This window comes from Hydra vulgaris, chromosome 11, assembly GCF_038396675.1.
Source record: "Hydra vulgaris chromosome 11, alternate assembly HydraT2T_AEP".
Classification (NCBI taxonomy): Eukaryota; Metazoa; Cnidaria; class Hydrozoa; order Anthoathecata; family Hydridae; genus Hydra; species Hydra vulgaris.
The window spans coordinates 30,510,001-30,523,801 of record NC_088930.1 but is presented as its reverse complement, the minus strand read 5'-3'; the positions used below and the strand labels follow the sequence as shown (position 1 = coordinate 30,523,801).

The window sequence follows — 13,801 nt, the reverse complement described above, 5'->3', positions numbered from 1 at the left end:
TGTATCAAGGTACATATTTGCTTTTATACATAAATAAACACATAAATTAAAAGACTGTCTGCTCGAGCTAAAATTTTCAGGCTGCCTGCTCGAGCTAAAAGGCTCGAGCAGGCAGCCTGAAATAAAAATAATATAAAAATAAGGTATCTAAAAAAGAAAAAAAGATCTTTCTCTAATAATATAGGAAGTGTTACGAAAAATAGGGGCGCTAATCAGGGTTGCTGTCCTGTGACGGATCCAATATTTTTTGGTGTTTGAGATAGCTAACTTCCAGACATGGAGCAAACTCCAAACATTTGCATGTTTATACTTATGTCAAGTAATAATGCTTTGCAAAAAATTAGGATAATTGGAAGCTGGGAACGAAAAAGCCCTTAAATTTTATCCCCCTTTCCCCTTTTCAAACGGAAGGGCAACAAGTTGATAAAATATTTTTTGTACTATTCTCAAATAAAATTATATTCATCTATAAATTTTAATTTTCATAGTCTCTCAGCGTTCAAAAATTATGAATATATAAAGTTTAACCCCCCCCCTTCATTACTTTGTTGGAGTTACATAACTAAAAGAGAACTAAAACCCTTAAGGTGAAATTTTAAGGGTTTTTAGTTCTCAGCCTCCAATCATCGCAATTTTTTGCTAAGCATCATTATTTGCCATAAGTATAAATATGCAAATGTTTGGAGTTTGCTACATATCTGGACGTTAGCTATCTTAAACACCAAAAAATATTGGATTCGTCACAAAAAATCTCAAACACCAAAAAATGCTGGACCGTAACTGTTGTTGTCCCAGGCGGCATCAAGGCTTTCGGCGGCTCTGTTAACACCACAACACTTTATCTAACCATAACCTAATCTTTGTTTTCAGTCTCATTTAGGGAAAAATTTTAGATGTTTTATTTGACTGATAATGTAAAACTATATATAATAATTAATAATTATTTGTTATTTATTTGTTACTTTTTTTTTTGTACTTGCGCTTTTACTTTTACATTATTATTTTATTATTAACATTACCTACGGCTTTGGCGCACCTCGAAGATCGAAGACTGGGTCGAGTGTTATGTTTTCCATCTTGATATAATTAACTTCCTAGTGTATTTACAAATTTAAGAATTCTTTTACTTTTATTTTAATAATTATACAGCCAGATACTGAAATTAACTGTATTTATATTTTATCTATATCTTAAATTTATTGGATTAACATATGCTTTATAAAAGCAAAGAAAACTTATTTGGTAAATAATCAAGAAGTTGTTTATATCTAAAGCTATGGTTAGTTTCATATTGATATTGTAAATGTTCGATTATCGTAACATTTTGAATTGTTTTTATAATAAAATTTTTTTGTATGCTACATATGCAAATGTATATACATAAGATATATGCATTGGAGGTCTATTTGTCTACTCCAAATCAACCTAAATATCACGAAATATATATATATATATATATATATATATATATATATATATATATATATATATATATATATATATATATATATATATATATATATATATATATATATATATATATATATATATATATATATATGTATATATATATGTATGTATATATATATATATATTTTATACTTGGGTCACATTTGTTATGTTTTCACTAATACTTAAGAAATACAAAAATAAGGGTTGGAATAAATTTTTCTTTGATATGATTGCTTAATGATTATGCTCATTGTTTTATATTTCTTAATGAAGGTTGAATACAAGTTCATGACATTTTTGGGTTAAATTACGTTCTGAAAACTATATTGGCAACTTCTGGTCATTAATTAAATTTTCTAAATCATCAATTTCTTACCTGTTAAAAATATTTTTGATATATACTTTGTATTGCAACTGAGTATATCAAAAGTATCATTAGACTGATTTAAGTATAAAACCTTGTCTTTAATAACTGGTTTCATTTTTCTATATATCATCTCTATATTCTCTTATATGATATAAGTTATATCTCATGTGGTAATAGACAAACTAGTTGTAGAAGACTTGATTTACAATCAACAGCTTCGAGGTTCAAATCCATTCTACACCTCTGGAAATACCATAGAAATACTCTGGAAAATACCATGGAAATACTTTGGAAAACCTCTGGAAATACTCTGGAAATACTCAACCTGTTTTTTTGTGTAGTGGTTTTATTTAACAAAGTTTGTATTATGAAGTTTAGATTTGAAAGAGGTTTTCAATAAAATCAACTAATTCAAAAATAAATAAGCCTGCATGACTGTAGTAGCCCCTTGGGGTGGTATTTGGTTAAAAAATGTATATATCTTTTTATTATTTAGTGCATTTGTTACCATTATATTTCCATAGTATATTTAGGTGTAACTTTCATATTTTTCTAATGCAGCCATTTTTTCACAAATTTTCTGCGCTTGTTTTACATTTCTTTTATTTGTGATAAGATGTTATCACATTTTTTTTTAAAAAAATTTACCTTCATAAGGCTCCAGAAGTGTTTGTTACAGTTGATGAATCTACTTTTTTTTTTTTAAACACTTATTTACACTCTTTCAACCCTAAACTCCGAAATGCAAACCTCATTAAGCATGGCCAAAATGTTTAAAAAACAATTTTCGTTGTCTTGTTTTGTTTATTACTTGTTGTTTATTACTCCTTTTTTTATTTTAGATTTATGATATGCTTAATTTAATATTATTGTTTTTTTTTACTGCTTATTATTCAGGCTTCAATTTTAACATTATTTATGGACACTGCTGCTTTGATGTTGATACAGATGTCTTTTGATTTGTTCTAATTCAAAACAAATTCCCATTCCTGTTATGTATAAGTGCATGTAACCTATAGTGATGTTTTTTGTTTTCATTCAGGCTGTTATTACAGGTATCACTAGTAAGATTTTAGTTGTAATTTTAAACTTAGTCGCAAATAGTTCACACTCCATCTGGACAGTTTCCAGAAATATGTGGTTTCCTGTTTGTGCTCTAAACATTCAATAAATATGATTTTATTATTTTTGCAAAATATTTCATCTGATCACCATTATTACTGCAATTTTTTTTAACAAGAACCACTTGTTAGTAACACTCTAATTTATGTCTTCTTGGGTTATCATTTACTATCAGCCATAAATACAATCCATTGCAAAATTAACAAAGGTCATCTTGCTTTATTGTGCCTTTATTTTTGTACTCCTGATTCCATTTTCTACTTTGATAAATCTTTTATTCTTCCTTGTATAGAATACTGTTTTCATATATGGAGGAGGGGGTGGGGTTATTGTAATATGAACTTCTCTCCTGACATTACATTACATCTTTTGTCTTTTCTACAAAAACTATGATGGTTGCTGCTCAAGCAAACTATCATCACTTGTTCCATCAACAAAGCTCTTATGTGACTCGTCATACAGCAAGTTGCATCCTAATGCTGTAGCTCCTTTGTGTTCACAATCTTTAAAACATGAAAATATCAGTGCTTTGGAATTCTCCTTTTTCTTCATGTTTCTTTTTGTGAAATTGGGAAAAACTTTTTTGTGAAATCGGGAAAAAGCAAGAGAGTTTTAAACTTCTTTTAATATTTCATTTTCAAAAGATAACTTTTTGGTGTTGATAAGTTTTTTATTATCTGTTAAAGTTTTCTTTTGTGAGGTGTATTGATTTTAATTTATTTATATTTAAACTGAAAAGAGAAAAATGGTTCATTTTTGTTTGCTTTGTTACTCAATTACTTTTCTAGCGTATTTCAGGGCTTATCATAAACCTGGCATGTTTTTTTGTTTTAAAAAATCCCAATTTATTGTCAATGTGTGTCAATTATATATGCTGGTCATAATGTCCTCAAGAGAGATCTTTAGGCCTGCAAGTTGGCAGTGATTGTGGTTGTAATAAGTCTTTTATCTGTTTGATAACATTCTATTATGGATAAATGTTGTGAAGTAGTGTATAACAGTGCACTGACTTTCCAGCTTTCTTATTATTATTTGCAAATAGTTGGTTCTTTTTTTTAACCATAAGTTCTCATTGATCTTGTTTTGAAGATCAAATCACTTCTTTAATTCGTTCCATTCATTATTGCTTTGATCTTATTAACTTAATAATATTACATTGTTAACTTAATTAAATAACAGTTAGCAGTTTTAGTATTTCGTAATTTAATTGGTTTTTTATCAGTTATTAAATTTAACTATTTAAAACAAATTTGCATTTAATGTTTTTTTTTTCTTTTTAAAAAATTAAAACTTTTAGATTATTATAACATATAAAAATTCTTTAATAGTTTAAAGGAATAGCTATGTGCCGAGATAAGTTGTGTTTATCTCATAAATAAACAAAAAATGAGTTTAGAGTTAGATAAATTTATCAAAACATTTTTTTATTGAGATATTAACAAAAAAAATTGTTTTTATATTTCTGGTTGAGAGGTTAATGTTAACCTTATGAATCTGTATATTTTTTTCTGTCCTAAAATTATCTGGATTAAATAATGAGTTTTTAAATAGATTTAGTTAACACAATTAATTCGTTTTCCCTTTCATAGTTCATCTGTAGTGGTTATAAAAAAATGTTTTTTTAAACATCTACACGTCCAACAAGGCTGCAAGCGACCACTATTAGAGTTAAAAGTTACTGAAAGAGAAAAGATGAAGTTTATAAAGCAATTAACAGATGACTTAAAAGATAGCAAATTAAATAAATCAGGAAAACAAGATGAAGAAAGCGAATTCCAAAGAACTTATGTTTGAAAAAGTAAACTAGATGAATAAAAATTTTCAAAGCACTTAAGAAAAGTCACAGTAAAAGAATGAGAGCCTTTCAGTTTACAATGCAACTGCAGACTTTCAACAAATTTGTAGGGATTGAACGCAGAACTTTTTGCTTACAAAGTGAGCGCAATACCACTACACCACTACTAGGCGGGCTTGGTGGGCAACGCAAACTGCCTGTGCTGATAGTGTTTTTCGCAGGCAATCAGCATTTTTTGTGTGCTTTTTTAACATTTAGAATAAAAAATTGAGTAAATAAAATGATTATGATAATTTTTTATGATCGTTTCGTTAGTTACACTGTAATTTATTGTATCATATCATAATAGGTCAGAGAAACAATCATCAGCAACAGTTGTTTTACTGATATTTACTTATTTAGGCATTGTAAAGTTTTCTAGAAAAATTGTTAAAAATAATGTTGCATTTGACCAAATTTTTTTAACTCTATTTTAGTATATATTTAGATTGTTTTTTTATTAAAAGGATTTATTATTTTATAAATATTATTTTATTTCATGTTTCTTTCTGTTTTTACATATAAAAAATATATTGAAAAAAAAAAGTTTATGAAATAATTCATCAAGTTTTAATTTAGATTGAAATAAAATATTTTTACAATAAAAGAAAATTATATTGAATATACTTTTTTGAGAATTCGGAACTGGAAATCATGTAAATCAAAATTTATTAAAATACTTATGAATGCTTCAAATAAAATTCAGAGTGCTGTTTTAGTTATACTGCATTATATTTTAATTGTGTATGACCTGCTCAAGCTTTTGTCATAAATTTGTGCCAAGAAAAACAGCAGTTAAGGTATTAAAATAAGTACATGCAATTTTATTTTAACCGGAAGATGTTCTAAATGATAAATACTATTTTAAAATTTAACTAAACTTCTAACTTTTTACCTCGCAACATTTTTAATATTCAAAAGATCGAATTAAGAAAAAAAAGAACGAATTACAATCTTAGAGCAAGAAGGTTGTAAATGACAAAGTGTCCAAAAATAAGTTAAGTGTATAATCATATGTAGCCTTAGGTGTAGTATCTTAATGCGGTTGAATCTTCCTAATATTGTTCTCCACGTGCGCACAAGGACAAATTGTTACATTTACAAAAAAAGGCTTTTGTTGGGTGCAAAAATGTTGCAACTGTCATCACTGGATATGGCGTGTCAATTATCCTTAATAGAATATTCTGAAACCAGTGTTTACTTAAATTTCAGAGGAGGCCTGGGTGATTGTGAATCTTTATATTGATAATATTAATTGCTTTCTATAGCTTTAATTCAAGGTTTAATATCGTGATTCACTAATTTCAGAATTTCATTGCTGTTTTAATGTTCGTGATTGGGCGTGTACAGATAGATAAATAAAGTGATACCACAGCCTATAATTTTTGCTCCCCCAATATTACATATTTACAATGCTTCTCAAATCATGAAATATAAGGAGTTGCATTAGTATAAAATTGTATCTGTTCTACATTAGTTCGTAATTTTTATTTTTTAATTATATCTCTTATATTTAAATGCTATCTTATAATTTTCTCGTTTTGTGGAGTTTAAAATTGTGTAAGTTACTGTTATAACTTAATTTACAGCTTAAGTATAGTTTAAAGTTTAAGTTACAAATATAGTGTAATGAATAAGTTAGAATGCAATGAGCAAGTGATGTATTTAATACAATGATATATTATATAAACTAGATGTCTAACTTCGATCAGAAAAGTGAAGCCGTTTTTGTCCTTTTTACAAATGGTGGATTAAATTTGTAAACAAATATGATTAAGTTTTCTTTTCTTAAATGAAGTAAATATATTTTAAATATAAATTCTATTTATGTAAAAGTGTTAAGAGGAAATTAGAATACTTGTAAAACAAGAAATTTTACAAGTATTGTAAAATTTATTATTTTACAGCACTTAGGTGAATTTTAGTTTTGAGGATCTTTTTTTTCTTTTTTTTAAGGAACAATATAGTACTTTTGAAGTATTCACCCCCCCCCTCCTATTATAATTGTAGAATTACTTTATACTGATGGAGATTGGACATGAATCTCAGATCTTTGCTTTTATTTATGCTCTTTAGACATAACGTGATTCAAAACTGCAATTGCAGTTGCTTTGACCAACCTCCAGCTATCCTGCACATGCGCACTCACCGATTCACACTTGTGGAGTGCATGTGTCCAGAACTGCATGCAAGTAAGCTAACATGATCTACAATACCTGTATTTTGATGTTTTTATTGCAGTTAATCAAATATCTCAAAACACCAGCAAAAGTTTCCCGAATTCTGTCTCTATTAGTCCCTCTATATAAATGTAGGCTTTGGCCAGAAAGGTGTGCTATTTCACATCATAATATGACCACACAAATTCTATTTGATTTTGAAAACTTGAAGACTGCTGTTAATATGTTTTGAAAGTTTGTATACATTTTAAAAATGTGCTGAAAAATTTATCTTAACTATGAAAAAACTTATCTTGAAAGAAGCAAATAAATCTTCTTAAAAAAATAACAAAAAATAAAATAAAAATAACTTAGCTAAAACTAAAACTAAAATAAAATTAAATTAAAACTTCACTAAAATAAATAATAAACTATAACGATAAAATTATTTAAATTACATTTGAAAAAAATAACTTTGAATCGTCTAACTTTACTAATGTTTTTATAATATAGTATTATGCGAAACTCTTTTTAAATAAAGTTTCAACTTACATCTAACAATTGTTTAATAAATGTACACATTTAAAAGTAAAAAAAAGATTCTTAACAATTCTTCGCAGTAACGTAGACAAAAGAAAAAATATTCTCAGGAAAAGAGTGCGGTTTTTTTTCTTATATGTCCAAGCGTGAGGATTTTATTTTAAACAACTAGGTCATGGCCGTTTGCAAGTTTTTTTTATATTAAGCATTGCAGGAGAAAAAAAAAAGTTTTAAAAACAAAGAAGGTGAAACTAACAAAATAGGAAGTTAAAATAAATTTAAATAGAAAAACTAAAAAAAAATAATAATTTAAACAATATGTGTACTGTTTTTATTTTTTTTTCTTTAGAGTTGTTGTTATTTTCAGCAAAGAAATTGGATAAGGCAAAACAAAAAAAAAACAGTTTTAAGTTGACATTAAAAAAATTTTTTTTTCCTATATTTTATTATTATTTTTTGGATAAGGCGCTTACTTCATACACGAAATGTCTGTGGTTCGAATCCCACCACTTCTTCATTGAAGCCTTTCAGTGTTTTCAGTTTCAGTTTTCTAAGTAAGGTGCACTCACATATACAAATAGTTTTTAAGCTTCAATTAGGCCATGTCTACATCATTTATCACAAAAAATGTGTAGACACACATCTACACATTTTTCACATAGCTTTAATTTAAAAAGCATCCTAAAGATCAAAGTTATTTAATTCAAACAGCTTTCAAAAAAGGTTGTGTTTTTTTTTCTTCTCAACAAAATCTTTCTACTTTTCAAGTGAATTAACTTTAATGATTCTTATATAAAGTTTATTTAAGAGACCATCATGGTTTAAAGTTGTCACTTATAAAATTTAAATATTTTTTTAAATAATTTTTACTTTTTTTATTTTATTTATAAAAAAATTTTATATAATTAAATAATATTAAATAAAATTTTTTTTACAACTTTCAATGATACTGTAATTAAAATCATTAGCTACTTTATTTAAAAGTGTTTTGCTATTGTAAAAATGTGTTGCAGTTATTTATTTTCATCGTAATTAAAAACCAATTTAAAAAGTCATGGGTAAATCGTCAAAACAAAATATTATTTGCGTGGTCATATAAAGACTTGAAATTGCATCCCTTTCTGGCCAAGCTTGACAAATTACATTTTCTGGTCCTTTTCAGGTTCTTCAGATTCAGAGAGTTTTGATCATAGCGATTCAGAGAGTATTGATCATAGAGTATTGGTCATAGCGTATTGTATATTTATATAGCGTATTGTAGCGTAGAGTATTGATCATAGCGTATCATAGAGTATTGATCATATTTTAAGAGTATTGATCATAGCGACGGTTGGGACACAGACTTTCTGTCAGAACCTTATAGTAATAAGTAAGTTAAAGATTGCTGAAAAGACAATCAAGATAAGGGTATTTGAGATGCAAACACAGCAGAAAATGAAAATGTTGTAAGTGAGAACGAAGTAGATTAAATATGGTAGTAGACTCTGTGGTGAATAAAGAAACTGATGTAACCAAAGGTAATAATGCTGTAGAAGCAAATAATGATTCAGAGTAAGTTATGAGAACACCTAAATTGAATATAAACTTAACTTATTAGCTTTGCAAATTAAGTGTTTACAACTTTACAATTTTAGATCTGGCGGAGAAAAGTAGTGATTGGCGTGGACAGTTTTACCTGGATCAAGCATGAACGAAGGTATGGCATAAATGAGATAGTTACATACTTATGCAAATGGTTAATTAGTCACAATAACAGCAGCAAGGAGAGAATAATTTTGTAGAATCTGCACTGCTCTTCTGTACCCAGTTGGAATGATATAAAATATTCAATGTATTTGCCAAAAGTTCTTTGAGCCTAGACATTCAAAAAACGAATGTGACTACATGCATTGGACTAGAGAGAAACAAGAAAAGTGGTGACAGTGAAGTTGAAATGTAGGGGGAGAAGCAATGTTAAGTAAATAGTAAAAGATTCCCTATTGATGTTAATAAAAAAACTACCTATTGAAACTGCTTACATTCATCCCAAGGGAGTGTCATGACTTCTATCAAAACCTGGAATCTAAACCATAATTGAATCAGAATGACAATAATAGCTATTATATTCAGAATAGAATTTGTATAATAAGATTGTTTAACTGATTAAAGTTGTAATAAAAGTATTCAAACATTTTATTTTGTCATGTAATAATTTTACAATTACATTTTAAAATGTTGATATGTATAAACTGTTCATATTTTAAAGTTAAAGTGTTGATATTTAATAAATTGCACAATTCAATGAACTCCCCCACTCATACTTCAAAGAAAATATTAATGTTTTTGTACATAACTTAATGTCAGTTGCGACACTTTTGTGTAATGTTTCCTTCAAACAGAATTGTTACAACCTATTTGCTCTGAGGCTGTGAAATACAGTATTGTAAGCAAATGCTGTATTAAATTGATTATGATGAAAGATTGATTAGATAACAAAATAGAATAACATTTATAAAAACAAATGAATAACATTTGTAATACCAAATTAAAAATAGTTATATAAAGGATTTTTTTAAAGAATTTTTTCTCGGAATGTTGATTTTAATTCATTTTTTAACATTTCAAAAATTTTTAGTTGCTCAATCAGGGGAAAAGTCTTCAAAAATTTTGTTTAAATCTACTTTTTTTTCAGTTTTTTTTTCTCATTTCAGTTTATGGTTTATTTATTTTTGTTTTAGTTTAAGTTTACATTTGTTTATTCAGCGCATTTTTAACACTCTAATTTTCCCAACTTGCAAGGAGCTGTGACCATGTTAACAAAACAAAATATTATATGCGTGGTTTATAATTTATATTCTTTCCTAAGGAAGCTTGATATATATATATATATATATATATATATATATATATATATATATATATATATATATATATATATATATATATATATATATGTATGTATGTATGTATGTATGTATGTATTTATGTATGTATGTATGTATGTATGTATGTATGTATGTATGTATGTATGTATGTATGTATGTATGTATGTATGTATGTATATATATATTAGCCAATCCTATAATTTTTTCGACAAATAATTTTTATGTGGAGTGGCAAATAATTGGCATAGAGGTCATTTATATAAAATTTTTTTAAATTTTTTCTTGTTAGAAGTATTTAAGCCAACTGTTTGAAGTTATGCTTTTTGCGATTTTTGACTAAATTTAGATCAATTTTCAAGCATTGGTGCAAATAGATTCTGATGTCGAATCCAGTTAATTTTTTCAAAAAAACTGTGCTTTTTAATTTAAGAAAGATTTAGTACTTGTTGTTTACTGATTAAGATAGATAAAATAACACTCAGACTATTGTAAAGTGATTTTTTGTTGATCTTTGAGGTCATTTCCAGTCATGCGACAAACTTTGTTATTTTCACCTTATTTTGGTATCAAATAATGTTTTTTTAAAAAACACTGCTATTCGAACCTATGATCAAACAAATCTAAAAAGGGTAACTTAAAAGATTGGGTAAAGAACTTTGGTCTATTGTTGTAAACTAAACTAGACTAAAATGTATCAACGTATTTCAAATATATATATGCACTCTTTTTGTGTGGTTATTGTAGGTGCTCCAAGAAAACCTAAAATCACAGAGCATCAGATAGCGCCTCAGAAGAGCATTAAACTAGAAAGTTTTACGCTTGCTTCATGTCAAAAAAATGCTAGTGTGTATATATATATATATATATATATATATATATATATATATATATATATATATATATATACATATATATACATATATATACATATATATAGGCTTCGGCAGAAATGGCAGGCTATAGCCTGTGTCTGCCTCTACACCTGTGCAAATCAGTTTACACAGGTGAAATAAAGACCGCGCAAAATATAAATTTTTGGTAAAAATAAAGTTAAATATTTCTTTGTTTTCATTTAGTTATTCTTTCAAAAACTTCTCAAATAATGTAATTTTGTAAAACTGTTTGTTTTACTAGTTAAAAAACAAACCTATTTCATTCAGGATACGCTAAAAAACTTATTTTTGAATATTCTGATGTAAAAATAAAAAATAAAAATTGAACAAGTTATTTCAAACAGCTATAAATGTTCCGTATTATTCTGTGTTATGTTAAAAGATATATATAAATAGTATGTTAAAAAGCAGGCAAAATATGCATGTGGTGCAAAAAAATTTAACATAATAGTCCGGGTTTTCAGTATTCTTTGGAAATTTGTAAACTTATACAATAAGAACTGTTAGATAACAAAGACAATTTCTTTTGTGTATAATCATACATTTTGCTTAATTGATAGATTAATTAGTTTGTCATACTTTAAAGTTGTTTAAAGTAGTGCATGTTTCCCTGTATACTTCCACATTAACTTTTTTTAAAAAAGTCTGCAGTTTATTTAATATGCTAATATATAACTCGTTATTAAAAAACAAATATCTCATTTATAATCAACAGACTTCTAATCGATTTTTATAGTATAAATTGAGTGCCTGATATAAAGTTATCAAGTTATTCAGGTTATCAAGTTTTTCAAGTTTTCATGTTATTAAAATTTTCAAGTTAAAAATTCACCTGAATCAAAAAAACTGCGTTCGATTTGAAATTGAAGATATTTTGGGCTAATTTATTTAAAATGAATATTTGTAAATAATAAATAGCTATATATATATATATATATATATATATATATATATATATATATATATATATATATATATATATATATATATATATATATATATATATATATATATATATATATATATATATATATATATATATATATATATATATTTCTTTTGTATGATAAAAATAACACTATATAATTACTTCATATTTTATTTTCGTTTTTATACCTGCGCTGTATTTATTACATTTAGATATATTTTACAGCAATATACCTGATATATAAAATAATACTACATTTAATACCCTTCTATTGGTTCTATTCATAAAAAAATGTAAATTTTTTTTTTAAAATTCATATAGCGCTTTTTTTTATACACGTCTATATTATATAAGTAGAATATATTTAAGTATATATGCCAGAATCTTAAAAAATCTATTTGTAACAAGTCTCTTAGAAAATAAAAATTAGATTACCTCAAATTTTAACTTACATATCACATCATTATACCATATATTTTCTCCTAATTTTCGAAAAGAATATAAAATCAATTACAAGTTCATAAAAGAGTATGATAAAGTGTATGAGAGTAAATTGAACAGAAATGATAGTAATAAATAAAATTTTAGTCTAAACAGTTGAAAAACAATTGTAAAAGAATAGAGCTCTTTGTTTCAAGGTTTATTTAAGACAAGGATATTAATATAATTGTCACTATATCTTTATAGCTTAGAGATATAGCTGAATCTTTTCTTCAACATCTTGAAAAATAAACACTTTATACAGCGCTGAAAACCAACCCGCTTATTGATTTAAAGATATTTTATAGATACGTAGATGACAGTCATGCTAGAGTCCCTAACAATTCCCAGGCTGATCAATTAAAGACAATACTTAATCAACAGAATCCAAAAACACAATATACTACCGAATTTGAAAATGACAAAAAAACACTAAATTTTCTAACATATGCATAATAAATAACAAAAATGTTCAATATGAATTTAAAATACACAGAAAAAATGCTATTACTAACATTCAAGTTAAGACAACATCAAACATGACCCGCAAATTTTAAATGGAATATTCAAGGGTTTCATACATAGAGCATTTAATGTATGCAGTCAGAAACATATAGAAATGAACTGAAATTCCTTATTCAAGTATTTGTTGAAAATGGCTACAAACAGTCAAAATAAAACGAATGAACAAAAAATCACTAGTGACTACTAAAAACATAGAAAACATTACCAGTATGTATCCAACGATATCATTACCTTGGGTAATGATATTGTCTCCCAAATTACGAAAGGTGTTTAGGAAGGTAGGATATAAAATGGTCTTTAAATCAAACTTGAACCTAAAGGCATTATTAATATTAAGAAATAAGTCCAAACTACAAATGAACAGCCACCCAGGAGTCTACCTTATTAAATGTCATTGTAGCAAAAAGTATATAGGTGAAGCAAAAATGCAGGTATAAACACGCATGCAACAACACAAAAACAGTACAATAAGAAATAAAACAGAAAGATCTGCATTAGCCACACACATGAGACATTGTGCACAACACATTAACTGGGACAGTTGCAGAACTATAAAAGTTGATGCTAAAAAGTTTGGTAGGAAAGTTTGTGAGGCACTTGAAATACAGTACCACCGATGTGCCCCTCAACAAAATAG

General features: G+C 26.6%; 1 protein-coding gene across 3 annotated transcripts in view; it reads left to right on the top strand.

Moving 5' to 3' along the window:
- The first annotated feature begins 1,005 nt into the window (after positions 1-1,005).
- Positions 1,006-13,801, top strand: part of LOC100209576 (WAS/WASL-interacting protein family member 1) — a 46,889-nt gene continuing 34,093 nt past the window's right edge. The window contains exon 1 of one of the 3 annotated variants that reach the window (XM_065810728.1): positions 1,006-1,279. The gene's annotated coding sequence lies outside the window, so the exon portion shown is untranslated. Of the gene's footprint in view, positions 1,280-2,818; positions 2,875-5,352; positions 5,576-13,801 lie in introns of those variants that run through there. The other 2 variants (XM_065810730.1, XM_065810729.1) reach the window with 2 other exon arrangements.